The sequence below is a fragment of the Castor canadensis genome, chromosome 6 (genome assembly GCF_047511655.1).
Source record: "Castor canadensis chromosome 6, mCasCan1.hap1v2, whole genome shotgun sequence".
Taxonomy (NCBI): Eukaryota; Metazoa; Chordata; class Mammalia; order Rodentia; family Castoridae; genus Castor; species Castor canadensis.
In genome coordinates, this window is record NC_133391.1 from 120,396,097 (window position 1) to 120,419,260 (window position 23,164).

The window sequence follows — 23,164 nt, forward strand, 5'->3', positions numbered from 1 at the left end:
TGCTATGTTTTTGTAGGCTTTTTAGTTATTTTTGTCTTTACAGTGAACTTGTGATGTACTATTGTCTCCATTTTATGCATTTGAAAACTAAAACTCAAAAAGATTTGATCATTTACTCAAGTTATCTGTTTGAGTCAGGATTGTATGGCCAGGATTTAAACACAGGTTATCTGATTCCTGAACTAATGTTCTTAACTGTATTGTATTTTAGGAGTAATTATTGTGTACAGTTAAGTAATATTCAAATAGGCTACATGGCTGTAGCCTTTATTACATATATGTTTCATATGCTTATGTACATATATGTTTCATATGCTCTTTTGTAAGAATTTTCAATTTTATAGTAAGAAGCTTTTAGAGACATTGTTAGAAGATGGCTGGGGGACCTTGGTGCAGGTGTGTTGTTTTGTGAATTACATTCCTCAAATACCCACAGAAAAGAATTTCATAGGATCAGAGTAAGTAGAGGTCATATCATCTGAAGAGGGAGTAAAGGGTTTTGGTATGAGACAGAATATTGACACAATTACATACAGAGAGGTTTTCAGCTAATTTCTTTTCTTTTCTTTCTTTTTTGAGAGGATTGGGGTTTGAACACAGGGCTTCATGCTTGCAAACAGGTACTCTACTGCTTGAACCACAACTGCAGTTCATTTTATTCTCTGCTTATTTTTGAGATAGGGTCTTGCAAACTATTTGCCTGGGGCTGGCTTCAAACCTCGATCCTCTGGATCTCAGCCTCCCAAGTAGCTAGGATTACAGGTGTGAGCCACCAGCCTCTTATTTGTATTAGTTGTCCACAGCTGTGGAAAACTGGCCTTCTGGGTTTTATCAGGACCTGAACTTCCTGAATCTTTTAAGCTCCAAAAAGGAAAGAGGAAAAAGTAAACATTAACTAAATACTGTGTTCTCATGTCTAATTTTAACTTCCTAGGCTCTTTACCTCTAGTATGCTTAAACATTAAAAAGTGATACTAATAATAATCTTGTAACTTAACGTAATGAATATTAGCACTAGAAAAATCGCTTGAATAAGGTGGGTATGAAACAGATGACAAATGTCTCTTGTCATTCTTTGATCATGAGATACAGTTCTCCTTTTATTCATTACAAAGGCTTCTGCACAGTGGCATTTCTGGTTTATCCTTGGAGGGTTTTTAAGGAGGAACTTTAGGAGCCTGGAAGGGAACTGTTGATGCTGACTGGTAGAGGGTATGGTCTAAATGCTTATATGGAAATTGTGTATAAAAGTACTTATTCATATCTAAAATATTTACTCCAGGGGTTGCGGATGTAGCTTTGAGATAGAGCCCTGAGCTCAATCCAAGAAGAGAACAAAATATACATATATATATGATAAATATTCAGTATCTTACTGTGTATCCTAAGCCCTAGAGATACAGTGAGTGGGCTCAAGCTAGATAAGGAGGTCTGGGCTGGGAGAGTGGCTTAAGTGGTAGACTGCCTGCCTAGCAAGACTTGAGTTCAAATCCCATTACCATAAAAAAAAATAGACAAGATCCCACACAGAAGTTTATACTTTAGCTGGAGGAAGATATTCCTATTATTGCTTATACTCTCTCTTCAACAAAATTAGAGATAAGGGCAAAATAGTTTCTGCTGGGTATTGAGGGGGTGGGGGGGAGAGAGAGGGGGCGGGGGGAAGGGGGGAGATATGACCCAAACATTGTATGCATATATGAATAAAAGAAAAAAAAGATGACTAAACTGAAAACAAGATAACTTCAGACAGTGATGAGCGACATGAAGAAACAAGCAGCTAAAGGAACAGAGAGGCTGGGAGAGCCAGGTGGGGAACAGTGCCAAGGGTACAGTGGTCACAGGTGGCTGCTCCAAATTGGTGACATTTGATCTGAGACTTTAATGGTGAGAAGGAGCCAGCCGCAAAGATCAGGGCCAAGAAAATCCTGAGGCTGAATCCAGGATGACTTTGGAAATTCAAAGGACTCCATGGGGGCCCAAAGGAAGGGGATCCTGAGATGAAGCCCCAGGAAGGCAGAGGTGGGATCCTGATTGGGTGCCACCAAGGTGTTTTCTTCTACGCCTATCAGGATGGCTTTGAAGGGACTTAGGCATTTTGAAGTGATGAATTTAGGTTCTGAACTTTGAGTGTGGTAACAATTTGAAACCAGCTGATACCATCAAGAGAAATGTAAATGACTCCTATTCATCTTCTTACATGAATATTAACTAAGAAGGTGGCCTCTGGGCCCAGAAGCCCAGGGACAAGACACAGGAGGAACTAGAAAGGGAGAAGCTCTACCTTACTCATAGGCTTATGCTATTTATGACAACAAGGAAAAAAAAAAAGTGTGGTTTTCTTTTTTTCCCTAATTTATCATGCTGAAAATTTCAAGCCAGGTATGGTGGCTCACGCCTGTAATCCTAGCTACTCAGGAGACAAAGATCAGGATTGACATTCAGAGCCAATCTGGGCAAATGGATTTCAAGACCCTATCTTGAAAAAACCCATCACAAAAAAAGTCTGGTGGAATGGCTGAAGGTGTAGTCCCTGAGTTCAAACTCCAGCACCACAAAAAAAAAAAAAGAGAAAATTTCAAACCTATAAGAGGGATGGGGGTATAGCTCAGCTGTGGAACACTTACCTAGAATGTTTGAGTTCCTAAATTCAATCTTTAGTGTAGAGCAGGAGCTTTACACTGAGCTACATCCCCAGCCTCAAAAAAGTGATTTTTAGCTGGGCGCCTGTGGCTCATGCCTATAATCCTAGCTACTCAGGAGGCAGAGATCAGTATGATCTCTGTTCGAAGCCAGCCCGGGGAAATAGTTCAAGAGATCCTATCTCAAAAAAGCCCATCACAAAAAAGGGCTGGTGGAGTGGCTCATGGCATAGGCCTTGAGGTCAAGCCCCAGCACCACCAAAATAAATAAATAAATAAATAAATAAATAAATAAATGATTTTTTAATAGGATGATCCTTTACCCTAAATATTTCAGAATGTACAGTTATCACCTAAGAACCAAGATACTCTTCCGCATAGCCACCATACCACTAACATACCCCTCAAAGTGAACAGTAATATAAAATCTTTTTTTTTTTTTTAGACAGACTCTCACTATGTAGCCTAGACTGACCTTGAACTTGAGATCCTCCTGCCTCAGCCTCCAGAGTGCTGGAATTACAGGTGATGAAATCTTGTCTACTATGCAAGACATGTTCCCATTGGTTGGATTATCCCAAAATCCAGGAGCCAATCAGGAAACACACCTCGAATTTCATCGTCATGGCTCTTTAGTGTCCAGTCCCATTGCTGTTTTTGACTTTCATGGCTTTGCCACTTTATCTAGTCCACTTGTCTCATCGCATGTCTTGCAGTCTAGACTTTTATTTTCTCCCTTATTATTAGATTTACAGAAAACAGTTTTTACAGAAAAAAACAAAAAACAAGAAACCTAGCTAGTCTGTATCCCACACCTGTAATCCTAGCTACGTGGGAGACTGGGATCAGGAGGATCATAGCACAAGGCCAATCTGTGCAAAAAAGATCATGTAACCCCATCTCAACCAATAAATGGGTGTGGTGGCCTGCATCTGTCATCCCAGCTAGGGTAGGAGGTATACAATAGGAGAACCCTGGTCCAGGTCAGCCTGGGCAAAAAATGAGACCCTATCTTCAAAATAACCAGAGCAAAAAGGGCTGCAGGTGTGGCTCAAGTAGTGGGACTACCTGCCTAGCTAGCACATAGTCCTAAATTCAGACTCCAGTGACACACACACAAAAAAAAAACCTACATAGGTAATATAGGTAATGTTGTGGACTTATGACATCACATCAGAAGGACAATGACCAAGTTGTTCCAATGAGTGATAAGTTTGAACGCTTGGCTCAAGTGGTGTCCCCAGATCTCTCTTCCATTTGTAATTAATAAGTATCCCATGTGTGATACTTTCCTTCTGTGTGACTACTTTATTTATCCAGTGAAAGCTTTTAGTAAACATTGCTAATCCTTTCCCAGTTCCTTTACTGTGCTGGTTGTTAGATAATGGTTGTTTTTTCTAATACTCTCAAATAGGGAATTCTGGCTTTGACTGGAAACTTCCCTTGCAGGGCTTTTCAGAATAAAACTTGTGCTGTAGTTGAGCTGTCAAAAAAACCCAAAAACCAAAAAACCTTTCTTCTAACAATGCTATTTAATATTATCAAGGAGTAACTTTTTTTTTTTCCCCTGTAGGACTTGGGTTTGAACTCAGGTAGTTGTCATTTGAACCACACCTCCAAGTCCATTTTGCTCGTTATTTTGAAGATGGAATCTCTTGTACTATTTCTACAGGCTGGCCTAAAACCTTTATCTTCCCATTATCAGCCTCCCAAGTAGCTAAGATTACAAGTGTGAGCCACCAGTGTCCAGTGGAAAAGTCTTTTTATAATTTTAAATATAAGGAAAAAGAAAGTGAAACTCATCCTAACTCATTAAAATAATAGCTGGGTTCCAGTGGCTCACATCTGTAATCCTAGCTACTCAGGAGGCAGAGATCAGGAGGATCTTGGCAAAACATGAGACCCTATCTCAAAAACACCTAACACACACAAACAAAGGGCTGGCAGAGTGGCTCAACTGGTAGAGCACCTCCCTAGCAAGTGTAAGGCTCTAAATTCAAACCCAATGCTGCCAAAAAAAAAAAAAAGTTAACTTGTCATGACCAAAGTTCTTTCTAATGATACATTTGCTTCCTGTTTTGCCTTTAGTGAGTTAAAGATCTCCTCACCTGCGTAATATATGTGCTGCTTATTTATTTACTAAGGAGGGTTGGTGATATAGGGGGAAAAAATCAAAGGATAAATTTCCCTCACGTAGTCTAGGAGATGAGGCATACATTCAAAAATAAAAAAAATAATAAAAGGACAGATGGGCAAATGGTAGAGATAAGGTTATGTTTCCTTCTCAGTGGAATTGCTCACCTGGCTGCCTAGATACCCCTCCCACTCCTGTCAATGCAATCTGCCCTTTGCTCCCACTAATTCCTCTACCTGGAACGTCCTCCTTTGTGTCTGGAGGTCAATATCCTAAAATATTACCAGTGTTTCAAGACTGAGCTGAAATACCACCTCTTCTATTTTTAAAAACTTGTTTATTTTTCTTCTTCTCTAAGGAGTGACCTCTCTCAATTCTTCATGTACTCTAAAAACAATTTAATCCTTGGATTACTTGAGTCACTTTCTAACTTGGATTACCTAAGCGTGTGGTAGTCCCTCTTCCTAGACTGTATACTTTGTCTATCAGATCCATCGCCCTCCTTCCGATACTTTGCACTTCTGTGACTTTAATTGAGTAAATAAATTGCACTCAGTGCTTTAATAGTATCACCAGGTATACTGGAGTTGAATTCTGCTGGGAATAATATCGATGAGAAACTCTGCTCCTGCTTTCTGTGTTTATTTTTTCAAACATGTTCCTTACAGGAGGTTAACAAGGAAGTTTCCTTTACTCCCTTCCCCTAGACAGAGGGAAAAAAATAACAGGAAACCAACTCACAGAAAACAATGAAGATGGATATCAAATATTTGTTCCTTTCTGTACATAAGAAGTTAGGTACAATCTTAGGTCATCATGGTAGTACTTGAAAGAATCAAAATTGCTTTGAGCTTTAAGAATTTCCAGAAGAGCCATTTGGCTGTTTTTATGAAAAAGTGTAAGTTAAAACTCAGTCTTTTAACCAAAATAAGTAGGTATTATTGCAAATACCCACAGTAGCATCATCTGGAAGCTTATATGACCCTTGTGATCCAGGACCTGGTTTGCTATCGCAGGCAGATAAGTTGCTTCCTTACTGTGTGCCCATAGACTTTGGACACTGAGAAAAAATAACTACATCATTTATTGAGTGTGTCACACTGAAGCTTTACATAGTTGTCACTGCAACTTCAGATAGTTAAAAAATGCAAGGTGTCAGTGGCTCACACCTGTAATCCTGGCTACTCAAGAGGCAGAGATCAGGAGGATGTTGGTTCAAAGCCAGCCCAGGCAAATAGTCCACAAGACCCTATCTTGAAAAAACCCATCACAAAAAAAACAAAACAAACAACAACAAAAAAAACCGGTTGGTGGAGTGGCTCAAGGTGCAGGCCCTGAGTTCAAGTTTCAGTACAGCCAAAAAAAAAAAAGTTAAAAATTATCTTGTTTGTGGACAAAGAAACTGAGTCACATAGATGTTGAAAACTTACCCCATATCACCCACCAACTTAAGGGATAAAGCTGAATTTCAAAATTCCATGTTTCTCTGTCCCACAAACCCCTGTCAGAACACCGTGCTTATGTAGATACCATCTCCCACTCCAAATTGAGAGGTTCTTCCGCCACATCACCTTCCCCAATGCTTGGTTCATGAATATTGAGTAGAACCGAATCGCTCCCAGTTTCCACGATATTTCTTCCTACCTCACCAAATCCTAATTTTATGCTTGTGTTCATTCTCCCCAAGCAACTAGATGTTTCAGAAGCTGGTCCAACCTCCAATTCCAGAACTGAGGCTTATTGTTTTTTTATTTTATTATTCATATGTGCATACAAGGCTTGGGACATTTCTTCCCCCTGACCCCACCCCCTCCCTTACCACCCACTCCGCCCCCTCCCTCTTCCCCCCACCCCCTCAATACCCAGCAGAAACTATTTTGCCCTTAATCTCTAATTTTGTTGAAGAGAGAGTATAAGCCATAATAGGAAGGAACAAGGGTTTTTGCTGGTTGAGATAAGGATAGCTATACAGGGCATTGACTCACATTGATTTCCTGTGCGTGTGTGTTACCTTCTAGGTTAATTCTTTTTGATCTAACCTTTTCTCTAGTTCCTGGTCCCCTTCTCCTATTGGCCTCAGTTGCTTTTAAGGTATCTGCTTTAGTTTCTCTGCGTGAAGGGCAACAAATGCTATCTAGTTTTTGAGGTGTCTTACCTATCCTCATACCTCCCTTGTGTGCTCTCGCTTTTATCATGTGCTCAAAGTCCAATCCCCTTGTTGTGTTTGCCCTTGATCTAATGTCCACATATGAGGGAGAACATACGATTTTTGGTCTTTTGAGCCAGGCTAACCTCACTCAGAATGATGTTCTCCAATTCCATCCATTTATCAGCAAATGATAACATTTCGTTCTTCTTCATGGCTGCATAAAATTCCATTGTGTATAGATACCACATTTTCTTAATTCATTCGTCAGTGGCGGGGCATCTTGGCTGTTTCCATAACTTGGCTATTGTGAATAGTGCTGCAATAAACATGGGTGTGCAGGTGCCTCTGGAGTAACCTGTGTCACAGTCTTTTGGGTATATCCCCAAGAGTGGTATTGCTGGATCAAATGGTAGCTCAATGTTTAGATTTTTAAGTACCCACCAACAGGGGGTTTCTTTTTCCCCCCCCCCCGCATCCTCGCCAACACCTGTTGTTGGTGGTGTTGCTGATGATGGCTATTCTAACAGGGGTGAGGTGGAATCTTAGTGTGGTTTTAATTTGCATTTCCTTTATTGCTAGAGATGGTGAGCATTTTTTCATGTGTTTTTTGGCCATTTGAATTTCTTCTTTTGAGAAAGTTCTGTTTAGTTCACTTGCCCATTTCTTTATTGGTTCATTAATTTTGGGAGAATTTAGTTTTTTAAGTTCCCTATATATTCTGGTAATCAGTCCTTTGTCTGATGTGTAGCTGGCAAATATTTTCTCCCACTCTGCTGTGGGTGTTCTCTTCAGTTAGAGACCATTTCTTTTGTTGAGCAGAAGCTTTTTAGTTTTATGAGGTCCCATTTATCTATGCTATCTCTTAGTTACTGTGCTGCTGGGGTTCCATTGAGAAAGTTCTTACCTATACCTACTAACTCCAGAGTATTTCCTACTCTTTCCTGTATCAACTTTAGAGTTTGTGGTCTGATATTAAGATCCTTGATTCATTTTGAGTTAATATTGGTATAGGGTGATATACATGGATCTAGTTTCCAGAACTGAGGCTTATTGGTTAAAAAATTCTTAGTGCCCTAGATAGTGACTGGTTCAGGAACTCACACCTAAGCAAATCAGCACATGGCTGGGCATTCTGCTCCAGGGCTGCTGGCAGCCCTCTTACAACCACAGTGGAAGAATTGTAGGGACCAAATCCTCCTAGGGGAGGCAAAGTCAAAAGAACAGAAGAAAGAGTCCACTTGCACTTCACTATGTGAGACAAAACATTGTCTTATTATATATACTACTTTAAACTCGGTTCTTTGTTGCTTTGAGCTGAAATCATCCTAGTATAGAAAATATTGCCCTTAGTTAATGTCCATTGGATAGTATTTCTTTTGTGACAGGAATGCCAATACAGTGTACACACAACCCTTGCAAGATGGGAATTATCATCACCCACTGCACTGGGCCTCATGCTTGTTAGGCAGGTGCTCTTACCACTTGGGTCCCTCCACCAGCCGTTTTTGTGAAGGGTTTTTTTGAGATAGGGCCCTATGAACTATTTGCCTGGGCTGGCTTTGATCCATGATCCTCCCGATCTTGAACTTCTGAGTAGCTAGGAGATTACAGGTGTGAGCCAGCAGTGCCCTGCCATCACTCCCATTTTATAATCAGGAAATGAAGCCTCAGAAACGTAAGTGATTTGCTTAGGGTTACATAATGTAACAAGGATGGAACCCTCATGGCAGAAACGCTGGCTTTAGAAAAAAAGAAAGAGCTGAGTGTGGTGCCATATGACTGCAATCCTGGCACTTAGAAGGCGGAGGCAGGAGAATTGTGAGTTTAAGGTCATCCTGGACTATACATTGACTTTGAGGCTAGCCTGGGCCAGATAAGATCCTGTCTCAAAAAACAAAAACAGGCCAGATATGGTGGCTCATGCCTGTCATTTTAGCTACTCAGAAGACAAAGATCAGGAGGATGATGGTTTGAGGTCAGCCTGGTCAAAAACTTTGAGAGACCTGCTTCACCCAACAGAAGTTGGACATGGTGACACAAGTGTAACATCCCAGCTATGAGGGAAGCATAAATAGGATTGCAGACCAGACTGACCAGGTTATAAAAGGAAGACCCTAGTCAAAAAATGACTAACGTAAAAGGAGCCGAAAGTGTGAGTCAAGTGGTAGAATGCCTGCTTAGCAAGTGCAGGGCCCATACTGCCAATTTTGTTTTAATCTTTTTAAAAAATAACTAAAGAAGAAGAGAGACCTAAGCTTGCATGCTTGCTGTCTTGCCATGTGACACCTCCCGTCATGTCAAGATACATCGGGAAGGCCCTCTCAAGGTGCTGGCAACCTGATACTGGACTTTCCATCCTCCAGGTATGTAAGGAATAAATCTTTGTACTTCACAAATTACCCAGTCTCAAGTATTCTGTTATAGCAGCAGAAAATAGACTAATCACTTGGCAAGATTAATTTCTTCTACCCTGTTTATTACACAGATATTTCCATAAGCTTTCATTGACTTAGATCAACACATCCATGTGGCAAATGGCCAAGCCGATAATGGTGCTTTGGTTAAGATGAGCTAGGTTATGCTGATGTAACAAAAACTCCAGCTCTGTTTTTGTCATTATAATGACAACACTACCCTTGATTATTTGGGTTCTACTAAGCAATGTTTGAGGGAGGAGGTCTCCAAAAAGGACAAGGCCTCTGCCTGGGCCTTAAGTACTGAGTTCATGATGTCACAAAAAAAGAATTTTAGGACACATCAAGGTAAAGACCAGGAAAGTCTATTAGTAAGCAAAGCAAAGGAAAAATATGGGTGCAGGCACATCTGATGGCATGTGCAATAAGCGCTCTAATGTCAGGGGTATTTATGGTGAAAAGTAGGTTGAGGTTTGGCTCAAATCACCTTAGCAAAAGTGCTCCCCTTTGTTCTGACATCTGGTATATTTGTTCATTCTTGCTTATACATTATTTTATCAATTGGACACCAAAATTTCAAGATTGGCCTGCTCATTAAATTTGGGTCATTATGACATAGATGTCTGAGCATTCTGTCAAACAAAGGATGGGTCCTGCCGGGTTCTTCCCTTCAACATAGGTGTCTATCTTTGTGATAAGTATTTTCCTTTGGAGACATTTTTTTGTGACCAGAGGAATCATTTGCCCAAGTTTTTCACCCCCCCCCCCAGAATAAGTATTTTTTTTAAACATATCCTTGCTCAGTTCCCAGAGAAAAATACTAAGTATTTTGGCAAGTGGGCAAGGTCAGAGGGAGAGAACTGCTCTCTTCTCCCAACCCCTTTTTTTTTTCTTGAAGTAAATGTTGCAGCTTACTGAGGGAGTTTACGGCTTTAAGCAAAGAAAATAGTGGCTATGTGCTTTTAATCAAGCCGTTCATTAATACAGGGTCTCTCTCTGATTCCTGGCTGCTGTTTCCCATGCCTGATTTTGCCTGACGTGCACTGCCTCACTACTACTTAAATATTCAAATTCAGAAATATGTACAGCGTAGGAAGTTCAACTTCCTTTACAAGTTTATTCTCCAAACATAAATAGTTGAGTCCACATGTCAGACTAGGGTTAACTCTATAATTAAATTCTCTGAATTAACACCCATTAAAATTCAATGCTTACTAAGGATAAGTAATTAAAATACATCCCTTTGAAACTTAGGTATATTATTAAAATTCCACAACTATATTCCACAACAAAACAGTTTTTTGGAAGGAGGGGCACCTTATCACTGACCTTGTTTGGAATTGCTTGTGTGTGGTGATAATAAAAAGCAGCCAGGCCTTAAATAGTTTTATTTATGTATTCAAGTTCTTAGCAGACAATGCAACCCCTAACTGCCTGCCCTTGAAATGGACAGCTTGTCATACTCCCCACCCTTGCCTCACTGAGATAAGGAGAAAGGTGGGCAACAGAGAGTCCTGAATACATGGAGTATCAGATTTCCTGCTGTAGGCACAGAGAGGGCGCTTTCAAAACAAAGGAAACTGCCTTAATAGGAAAGTTGCTCAAACAAAACTGTCAGAACTGGGACTTGAACTCATGACCTTATACTTACTAGGTATACACTCTATCACCTGAGCCACTCAACTAGGCCCACAGCTCTCTAGTCAAAAAGACTCCTGTTGAATATGAGCGGATGGATTGGAGGCTGATTACTGTGATTGCTATGGTGTACATCCTTCCCAAAGCAGGCACTTTCCTGACCTCCAGAACCCTCAGAGGTTTTGAGTAAACTGGTGTCTTCTTGATCTGGTTTTGTGGTGTTTTTCGTGACTTCACTTAAATCAATCTCACCTTAAAAGTACAAGTGACATACTCTGTTTAATAAATCCAGCTCAGAGCTGAATCCAGTCCTATTGATTTTGCCAAAAATTGTTCTGGCCACTGCAGCCTCGCATAGCCTCTTAGACCTGTCCCTCCCCAGAGCTCATGGCACTGTTGCTGTCTGTCAAGTCAATCCTGGATGAACCATGTAGAGAGCACCTAAGAAAGGATGGCTGTACACATGTAGAAGTATGGCAACTCTCTTTTTTTCATAGTTGAATTCACCCCCTCCACCATTCTCCCTTATCCCCCCCGCCCCTCCCCGTTCCTAGAAGTATGGTATCTCTTGAATTGTTCTTTAAACATAGGCAGCCCCTGGCCTCCAACTCAGTGGAAAATCCCCGAAGGGCCAAAAATGCTTCTCAAGCTTTTTGCATTCTAAGGAGCATTTATTTCATAATTCCTAAGCTGCCCTAGGCCTCACATTCTTTTGCTTGGCTGAAGACAGCTCTGTTTTTAATACAGGTATTTAAAACTGTTTTTGTTAAAAAGCACTGACTCCTTACATCCCTGGTCCCATTTTGCACCTGTCTCCTTTCTTCTGAGTCTCTCTCCTGCAATCACCTTGGCTTCCAGGAAGGACAGGACTGATTGGTAACATCTTTATGACCAGGGACCTCTATGACAGAAAGGATCAGCAGTGCCTTGCAAGACAGACCACCCACAAATGAGGACCATTATCTATAATGAAGAGGCTGGGGCAATTATCTCATGGGAACAAGATTGCTCCCCTGAAGTGATGACAACAATAACAACTTCTCTGGAACCTTCCTTGAACCAGAAGTGAAATATGACCCAGCAGGCCACACTCTGCTTGGGGCTGCTTAATTATGCATTTCTTCTCCTTTGCCCCACATCTTCCTCTGTTTAAACCTACAGCTCGTGTCTGCACCCTGGGGACAGGCTCATGTGCTTACTTGCTTCTTCCTGCCAAGTGTCCCATGGAACAGAATAAACCTCCTTTCTCTGCCCTTCACCACTACTCCTCTCTTTAGTTGGGGTGAGTAGCCAGACCTGACATATGGAACCCCTGAAGTTGGGCCACTGGCCTAGAATTCCTGGTTGAATTTTTAATCTGAAAACACAGGCCACTTTCATCTTTCTTGAAGGATCTCTGGAGTCAACTTCCCCTTCCATCCTCTATTCCTACCCCCTACCCACATTGGATATGCAGGTCTCAAAATCTCAGAGGAAGGCAGGACCCCTTCCCCTTCCTTCTCAGGATTAGCTTTATGCTCTCCAGTGTGTCACCCATGGATGTCCTGCCCTTGGTTCCTATGGACAAACACATAGGTATTTTCGTTTTAAATTTTAGTTTAGTTTTTTGGTGGTGCTGAGGATCAAACCCAGGGATTCTTGAATTCTAGGCAAGTGCTGGGGTGCTGAACAATGTCCCCAATCCTCTTATTTATTTATTTGTTTATTTAAGGAGTAAGTTTCTGTATAATATAAGAACTACTAGTAACTTTCTACAGGAGTTACTGAGGGTAACCTGCCTTTGCTATTCACTAACTAGAGCATTTTGTATAAACACTCATGCTTATACAAGAATTGATTCAGTCTTATATTTGAAGGGTTGAGTTGCTAGGAGCTTTGCAAAGCTCCCATGATGTAAACACCCAGATAGCTGGAATTCCTCAGTTTTCTAGCCACAAAGTTTTGTTACCGAAGTGTTGTCGATGTTGACCCAGGTTGGTGTTTAGGTATTAGGTTAGTTTAGTCTTTCTTTTAAAATGTCAATTATTATTACCTTATCTTCATGATTATCAAGTTGGTGTTTCCTTTAGCCAACCATATAGTTTTCATGATGTTTATCTGTATTAGTAGGATTTTTGGTCCATACTTTTCAAGAACTAGACTTTTAGATGTATCTGATTTGATTTTTTTTTTTTCCCCCAGTGCTGGAGACTGAATTTAGGGCTTCACACATGGTAGGCAAGTTCTCTACTACTGAGTTCTACCCTCTGCTCATTGGTTTCATATTCTAAAAGGACTCTTCTATACTTCTGTTGCTCAATTTGATGTTTGTATAGTTGCCTAAAAATATGTTTGTGGTATCATACTTTATAGGTTATGTTCTTCTCATGAATTTCTACTATTTATATAACTTCAATATGGAATCCAGGTAAGTATAATAAAGAGAATACATTAATTTTATTTATTTGTTTATTTTCTTGGTGGAACTGGGGTTTGAATTCAAAACTTTACACTTGCAAATCAGGTGCTCTACCACTTGAGCCACACCCCCCAGTCCATTTTATTCTATTTATTTTAGAGGTGGGGGGGTCTTGCAAACTATTTGCCTGGGCTGGCCTTGAACTGCTATCCTCCCAATCTCAGCCTCCCAAGTAACTAGGATTGCAGGCATCAGCCACTGGGGCCAGGCTCTAATATTTAATTTTTAAGGCTTTTTTTTTTCTAATAATATAGAGTCACGTGGATAAGCCCATATTTTCTTACCAAGTAAATATCAAGTGATTATATATTATGTATCTAGTAACATGTCTACCTCTATTTATTAGCCTACATTGTGGCATTGTATCATTATATATTGACATTTATTGTTTTATTAAAATTTATTGTTTTGCTAAAATATATTGCTATTTTTGATAAGGGTTCCAAGACTATTCAATTTAGAAAGGACAATCTTTTCAACAAATACTGTTGAGAAAACAGTATACACATGCAGGAAAATGAAGTCAGATGCTTACATCACACCATCTGATGGTTGATTTTATGCATCAACTTGACTAGGCTAAGGGATACCCAGATAGCTGGTAGGATTTCATTTCTGGGGGCATCTGCGAGGGTGTTTCCATAAGAGATCAGCATTTTAATTAGTTAGCTGACTAAAGAATTTCCACCCTCAAAAGATGGAGGGTTGAATCTAACTAAAATATATTGTAAGCACTTTTTTTTTTATTTATATGTGCATACAATGCTTGGGTCATTTCTCCCCCTTGCCCCCACCCCCTCCCTTACCACCCACCCTGTCCCCGCCTTCTCCCCCCCACCTCAACACCTGGCAGAAACTGTTTTGCCCTTATTTCTAATTTTGTTGAAGAGAGAGTATAAGTAATAATAGGAAGGAACAAGGGTTTTTGCTGGTTGAGATAAGGATAGCTATACAGGGAGTTGACTCACATTGATTTCCTGTGCGTGTATGTTACCTTCTAGGTTAATTCTTTTTGATCTAACCTTTTCTCTAGTACCTGGTCCCCTTCTCCTATTGGCCTCAGTTGCTTTAAGGTATCTGCTTTAGTTTCTCTGCGTTGAGGGCAACAAATGCTAGCTAATTTTTTATGTGTCTTACCTATCCTCATACCTCCCTTGTGTGCTCTCGCTTTTATCTTGTGATCAAATATTTTAAGCACTTTTATAAATGTCACAACGTGTTCCTGGTACAACTATAATATACCAATAGAAAAAAGAATTTCCACCCTCAGCAATGTGATAGGTGGCCTCCACACTGAATAAAGGTCTGAATAAAACAAAAAGGGAGAGAAAAGGCAAACTTGCTTTCCCTTCTGGAACTGGGACACTCATCTTGTCTCTCAGACATTGAAGCTCCAGGTTCTTGGGCCTACAGACTCAGACTAAATTGTACCACTGGTGTCCCTGGTTCTCCAGCTTGCAGATGTGATATTGTAGGGCTGTGGACCTCCATAACTGCATGAGCCAATTCCTATAATAGATCCTTATATCTGTCTATCTGTCTAGTCTCTCTTTCTCTCTCTCTCTCTCTGTCTCTGTCTGTCTGTCTCTCTCTCTCTCTCTCCCCCAGTTTGTTACTACAAGAACAGGTACAAGTTGGTATAAAACCATCCTACTGGTTCTGTTTCTCTGGAGAACCCTAACATATACTCAAAACTAACTCAAAATAGACATAAGACCTAAAACTGTAAAGTTCTTAGAATAAAATATAGGGAAAATCTTCATGATTTCATGATTTCTTCCCCTTCCTCCTCCTCTGCCTCCTTCTTCCTCTTTCTCTTGTTCTTCCCCCTCCTTCCCTTGTCCGCTTCTTCTTCCCCCTCTTCCCCCTCCTCCTCCTCCTCCTCTTCCTCCTCCTTCTTCATCCTCTTCTTCTCCTTCATCTTCTTCTTTTTGCAGTATGGGGTTTGAACTCAGAGGGAACATGGCCCTGATGACACCTTGATCTTGTACTTCTAGCTTCCACAAATGATAGAGAAAGAGAGAGAGAGAGAGAGAGAGAGAGAGAGGAGGTGGAGGAGGAGGAGGAGGAGGAGAAGAAGGAGAAGGGAGACAGACATTGGGGTCCCAATATCCTCCTCTCATCCCCAGTGGCCTAACTACCATCCACTAGGCTCACCTCCTAAAGGTTCTACCACCTCCCATAGCACCACAGACTTTACCACAGGAGCCTTTGGGTAATCTAAGATCCATATCTAAGATCCAACCCATAACAGTAGGTGCTCAGTAAACTTGTTGACTAAATGAAGGGAAGGCTCCTGGACAAGGATCTTGAGAGTGCTTAGGTGGTAAACCCTGGGGGTGACTGGCTCTCATGAGTGCAGGATGTGCCAGGTTTGTGACAGAAGAAAATGGAAGGCCTCATGAATGTTTTATTGGGTTGGGTGGGGTGCCCCTGGCCTTCATCCCTGAAAACCTTTTCACTGGACAGCAGTTCCAAAGTCTAGAAAGGAACCTCAGGAGAACAGCAGCTCCAACCCACCCCCATTTTGTTTTAAGAAAGGAGGTGTCCACTCTGGAAAAAAATTTGGAGGCTACTTAAAAAGCTGAACATCGATCTACCATTTGATCCAGCAATACCACTCTTGGGGATATACCCAAAAGACTGTTACTCCAGAGGCACCTGCACATCCATGTTTATTGCGGCACTATTCACAATAGCCAAGTTATGGAAACAGCCAAGATGCCCCACCACTGACGAATGAATTAAGAAAATGTGGTATCTATACACAATGGAATTTTATGCAGCCATGAAGAAGAATGAAATGTTATCTTTCGCTGATAAATGGATGGAATTGGAGAACATCATTCTGAGTGAGGTTAGCCTGGCCCAAAAGACCAAAAATCGTATGTTCTCCCTCATATGTGGACATTAGATCAAGGGCAAACACAACAAGGGGTTTGGACTATGAGCACATGATAAAAGCGAGAGCACACAAGGAAGGGGTGAGGATAGGTAAGACACCTAAAAAACTAGCTAGCATTTGTTGCCCTTCACGCAGAGAAACTAAAGCAGATACCTTAAAAGCAACTAAGGCCAATAGGAAAAGGGGACCAGGAACTAGAGAAAAGGTTAGATCAAAAAGAATTAACCTGGAAGGTAACACACACGCACAGGAAATTAATGTGAGTCAACTCCCTGTATAGCTATCCTTATCTCAACCAGCAAAAACCCTTGTTCCTTCCTATTATTGCTTATACTCTCTCTACAACAAAATTAGAAATAAGGGCAAAATAGTTTCTGCTGGGTATTGAGGGGGGGGAGAGGGAGGGGGGGAGTGGGTGGTAAGGGAGGGGGTGGGGGCAGGGGGGAGAAATGACCCAAGCCTTGTATGCACATATGAATAATAAAAATGAAAAAAAAAAAAAAAAAAGAAAGGAGGTGTCACTGTATTGCCCAGGCTGGCCTAGAGCTCGTAGGCTCAGGCAGTCCTCCTCTCTACAGGGGCATATGCCACTGTCCCCAGCTTCCACCCCAGTTTTTATAACTTAAGGGGAAAAAGAGCTTCTCTGAGACCTCTGCACCCTCTTCGTTTAGTATTGAAGGGGACTGAGAATGTCACTCCTGGAAAGGCACCAGAAAGACAGTGTGGTGTCAGCTTCCACAGCCAGCAGACAGTAAAACCAAGATCTCATGAGAAAAGGCAGGCAACTTGCCTGGGTGTCAGGTTGTCCTTAGAATCTAGAGTCATGCACCACAGCCAGAGTCTTCCCTCTGTCCCTTCCAGGATTAAAAATAATGAAGCACTTCCAGTTGCATTGCCCCACCACCTGGTCCTGCCTCAAAGTTACAAAGAGTAGTGACGCCACACCCTCCCCTTGTTCTTGAGGACTGGTCTTAGCCATCCACGATTTTACAAACATGTAAAGAAAAGGAAATAACACCCTGCATGTCTTTTGAACTAGTCACTGTACCCTTAATTTGAGGATCCCAGACCCTCAGGAAAAGAAGAGGCTGACTTTCAAGGTTGCCAAAAAAAAAAAAAAAAAAATATATATATATATATATATATATATATATGTATATATAGTGCTACAAGAGTTTGATCTCTGGCCTGCACGCTTGCCTTGCTAGGCAGGTGCTCTACCACTTGAGCAATGCCCCAAGCCTTGGGTTATTACATGGATACAAAAATGTATATTTATAAATCTTCTCCCCCCCCACACTTTTCAACCTCTATAGGCAAAGATTTGATAAGAAAATATTTACTCTCTGTCCTCTCTCATTTTTCTTTTCTTTTTTTCTCTTCTCTTCTTTTCTAAGACTAGATCTGGCTTTGTTGCCATTTCAACTTGTGGACTCAAGTAGCTGGGATTACAGGTATGTACCATCTCTCCCGTGTTTGGAGAAGAAAAGCCCCCCAAAATAACCCACTTATCTCGAATTAAGTAAGTCATATGCATACTACATATATGTGATTTTTAAAAATACTGATATGATTTCAGTCTTTTTCTAAGAAGCTATTTAATAGATTAATAAAACCTAAAAATTTAAGGGTTATTTATTCGTATTGTTTTGTGGTGCTGGGGTTTGAACTTAATGTCTTGCACTTGCTAGGCAGAGGCTCCACCACTTGAACCATATTGTTTAAAGGGCTTACACCCAGTATGGGTAGAATTTTAAATAACTTTCTTCTTCTTGTTTGGGATACATTGTAAATAAGTATAACAAATTTAAATTAAAAAAATTCCTCTGTGTGTGTGTGTGTGTGTGTGTGTGTGTATTGAACCCAGGGCCTCACACGTGCTAACTGCACACTCTTCCACTGAGCTACACCCCCAATCCCTGATAATCATTTTCTAAAAAATTAGATATAACCCATCTTTGTGCTGCTGTGGTGAAAAGGCCAATTTTTGTTAGCATAGACCTTCAGTTATTTGTATATCTCTGTAACTATCTCAAAATCCAAAGCTTGTGTTTGGTCTTGAGTTTAAAGCTCAGTTAAAGCAGACCATAAGCAAACAAGCCAAAGGTCACAGCGTGAGAGTAAATATTTGGATTGTCTAGTGAAACAACCAGCCGGGTGCAATATTCCCATAAAATAGAGTTCCTGAAACCCGAAAAGCGTAATTGGAGCCTTGTTTTCATTTTAATTCCCTAGCCCAGGAAATTTACTTCTGACAACTACTTTGGTTTTCTCTTCCCAGTACTTACTTCTCAACTCCCATTATCCCGATGCCTTTGAACCTCTGTCCCCTAATGCACCTGATTTCAGCCCCATGGTGCCCCATATTTTCATCAACTACAGATTCCATTTTCTTCCCACTCTTCTGAGCTGGAGGATCTCCGAGTCAGTCTACGGAGCTCTTCTCCCCCACGGCAGGCCAAAGGCAGTGGTGGAACTTGTCTTTTCTCTTTCCACCAGCTATGGACACCAGGCTTGGTGTGGAGAGGCCAGCAGCAGGCTTGGGAACCACGACTGCAGGTCTAAAAGGAGTCTTGCCTTTTGTTGTATGAATTAGACACCTTCACTTTTGAAATTATCTTTATGACCTTGTTAACTAATCTGGACAACTCAACCAGAAGTCTAGCAGTAACCTCTGCTGAGTAAACTCCACCATCATTAAACCTACGACAGATGATATTATTTTGTTTCTGAACATAATCTAGCTGAGATTATTTTCTGGAGGCTATTTTTACAAGTTTTCTGATGAACAAACAGATGGATTTAGCTAAGTTCAAGACTAAATCAAAGATCAGGTATGGTGGTACATGCTTGAAATCCCAACTACTTATAAGGCAAAGAGCAGGAGGACTGTGGTTCGAGGTCAGCCTGAGCAAAAAGTTAGTGAAACTCCATTTCAACAAATTTAGCATGGTGGTGCACATATGTATCTCAGCTATCCAAGAGGAATTAGTAGGAGGATCATGGTCTCAGGGTGGTCCCAGGCAAAAAGTGAGACCCTATCTAAAAAGTAATCTAAAGGTAAAAAGAGCTGGAAGCATGGCTTAAAGTGACTCAGCACTTACCTAGCAAGCATAAGGCTCTGAGTTAAAATTCCAGTACCACCAAAAAAATAAAGATGCTCAACCTCACTGACTAGGCAAATGCAAATCAAAACCCCAATGATGCACCATTTCACACCTAGTAAAATGGCTGTATTAAAAGAAAAAGAGCTGGGTGCTGGTGGCTTGTGTCTATAATTTCTAGCTACTTGGGAGGCTGAAATTGGGAGGACTGAGGTTTGAGTCCAGCCTGGGCAAAGAGTTCATGAGACCCCCTTCTACAAAATAACCAGAGCAAAGTGAACTGAAGGAGTGGCTCAAGTTGTAGAGCACCTGCTTTGCAAGTGCAAAGCACTGAGCTCAAACCCCAGTCCCATTTCTGCCCCCCAAAAAAATAGAAGAAAAAGGAAGGAGAGAGAGAAAAAATAACTGCAAAGACGTGGAGAAACTGGAACCCTTGTGCACTGTTGAAGGAAATGGCACAAACAGCAATTTCTTTCTTTCTTTTTTTTTGTAGTGCTGGTGATAGAACACAGGGTCCTGCACATGCTAGGCAAGTGCTCTACCACTGAGCGACACCTCCAGCCCAGGAATTGGAATTTCTGTAATGCAGTCCTTTAGTACCTAGGCAAAAATCAAGAAATGACCTGTAAGGAGAGAGACCCTGGAAAAGTGACTCATAAGTCACTGGTGTTGCAGTAGCATTCTTGCAGTAGGCAACCTCTCCACGTTTTCTCACTTCAAACCCTTAATCCGCAGGGTTTCTAAGAAAATCCTGGTGCCAGTAACAATGCTGCGAACAGTAACAGACTGCTCCACCACCCTGCTGCAGCAGTCACACGGCTGCCACGGTCCACATCCTTGGGGTGGCATTCTGCATGGCTGTCTCACCTGGGTTAACCTGGGTTTGCCCTTCAGCAACAACATTCCTCTGTGTACCCGTGAGCGTGGACCACACTGTGGACTGACCGGTCACAAGCAAGTTTTAAATAGGAAGGGCTGAGTTTCTCCCAGGCTAACAAACAGCTTTTCCCTCTCCTGGCATCCGTCTCTCAGCCTCCTGCCCTGTACACAGGGACAATGCACAGGCATGAATGCAATGGTAGCATGAAAGCATTTAAACAGGCATAGGTGATGTCATTTGCCAGCTGTTTCAGGACGGCTATGGGAACAGGAGAGGAAAATTGTTATACTCTGCTATCCAGTGTGGGCTTGGTTTGAAGTCACACACATACACACACAGGTTTGAGTTTCAAATATGACTCATGAAAGTAACTGTAAATGTTCTCTAAGGATCACGAGAACCCTATATGCAGTTTCCAATTTAAGAAAGGATTATGCTTCTATATTTACCTTGATTTTTAAACACTGGTAACATGCTTTTCTTCAACATATACAATCTTTAAAATTGAGCTATAATGTGTGTATAGTAATGCACTAATTTTATGTTTAGCCTTATGAATTTTTAAATATGGAGATATATTTATATATACGTGTGTGTGTGTATATATATATATATATATATATATACTGTAACCAACCGACCAAACCCATAGAGCTCAGAAGTTTCCCTTCTGCCCCTTCCCAGCCAATAACCACTTCAGAGGGAGCCCCTGAATTTGACACCATAGTTTCCATTTTTACAAATCACTTCTTGGTGCTGTAGACATATGTCAAGGGCAGACATGCGCTGATCTCAAGGGTAGGGATTAATAAATGTTTAGGTATGAGTGTACTCACTGCTGTGGTTTGGTTATAGTTTGTCTGCAAAGGCTTATGCTGGAAGCTTGGTCCCCAGTGTGGTGGTGTTGAGGTGTGGGACCTTTAAGAGGTGGGGCCTAGTGCAATGTCATGAAGATGCTGCCTTCAGACAGGTTAGTGCTGTCAGTGACTCACGCCTGTAATCCTAGCTACTTGGGAGGCTGAGATGAGGAGGATTTCGGTTCGAGGCTAGCCTGGGCAAATAATTCATAAGATCCCATTTCCAAAATAACCAGTCAAATGGGCTGGTGGTGTGGCTCAAACAGTAGAGCACCTGCTATACAAGTATGGAGGCCTGAGTTCAAACCCCAGTCCCACATACACAAAAAAAATTAATACCAGTCTCCAAGAATGACTTAGTTCTTGTTAGAACAGGTTGTGTTCATGCTATGCACATGGTCCCTTCTGCACTTGGCCCCTCCCCTTTCCATGTCACTGCCATGTTGTGAGGTAGCCGGGGCTCACAGGAATCCTGGCCATGTGCTTTTTGGACCTTTCAGCATCATAATCTAGAGCCAAATAAACTTCTTTCCTCATAAAGTACCCAGCCATGGGTATTTAGTTATAGTAACACAAGACAGGCTAAGACATGGATGTAACTACCATCCAGAGCAGAACGAAGAACATTTTCAACCCCAAGAAGACATCTTTGTACTTCCCAGGTAATGCTTATTCTCTCAACATGACTGAAGTCACTATTGCGCAGTTTTGCATGAATTGAGCAGAATGCTCTGATCTGGATTTTGTATCAAATTCTATTTTATTTATCTATTTATTTATTTATTTTGTGGTACTGAGGTTTGAAGTCAGGGTCTACACTTGAGCCATTCCACCAAGCCCTTTTTTGTAATGCGTGTATCATATTTTGCATGTAACCATTAGTTCTTTTTCCTTCCTTCCTCCCCTCCATCTTCCCTCCCTCCTTCTGTTCCTTTCTCCTTCCTTTCCTTTCCTTCTCTCCCTCTCTTCCTTCCTTTGTCCCTTCCTCCTTCCTTCTTCCCTCCCCAGGGCCTTGCACATGCTAGGCAGACACTCCACCACTGAGCTACATCCCCATCCCTTCATTGCTCTGTACTGTTGCATTGCACGGCTTTACCATGCTTACTTCTGCTTTCTACTATTCTACTAGCGATGGATACCTGGGTCATTACGATTTTTGGTTATTATGAGTAAGGCTTACTGTCGGCATTCTTGCATGTCTTTTGGTAGACATTTGTACTCAAGGTGGTAAGTACAGGTGTACAAGGGGACGTGACAGGAAGAGTTGGCTTAATTGGGGGGGTCTGGGAAATTGTTGCATCACAATGCTTTCTAGGTAGTAATGGTTTCTGAATTTCAAATGTGGAGGCTGAAACTCATCTCTTGTATCTGTGACATCAGTGAGGACTCTTCCTGCCCTCTCTGTCAGCCCTGAAGCCGTTGTGGTCATCATTGTCATTTATAAACCTGGCTCACTTGTCAAGGAGTAACTTGTGACTACACCCACAAGACAAGTAGTATTCTGTAGGGGATATTTGTTATTCTTTTTTGGCTCTCAGCAACCAAATTCCTTCATATTTGTCCTCTGAGACAAGGTCTCACTATATAGCCCAGGCTGGCCTCTAACCTGTGATCCTCTTGTTTCAGCTCCCAAAGGCCAGCAGATTACAATATGATTGTAGGGTTGGCTTTTTTTCTTTTTTAAAATCTTATCTGTTCTCATTGCTCAGAGGAGTTAAGTGACTTGCCTGGGGCCACATAGTTTAGACCTAATTCTGATTCCTTGTGCTTTCATCATACAATATGAACTTTAAAACAATGATAATACAATAGATTACATTAAAATGAAGAAATAGAAAACATAAAAATTCTAATTTTAGAAAAATTACATGATGTAGCTTTAGTTGAGCTGAAAGCTCAGCTGGGGTACTGGGGATTGAACTCAGGACTTCCAGCTTGTGAGGCAAGAGCTCTACCACTTGAGCCATGCCCCCAGTTCCATGT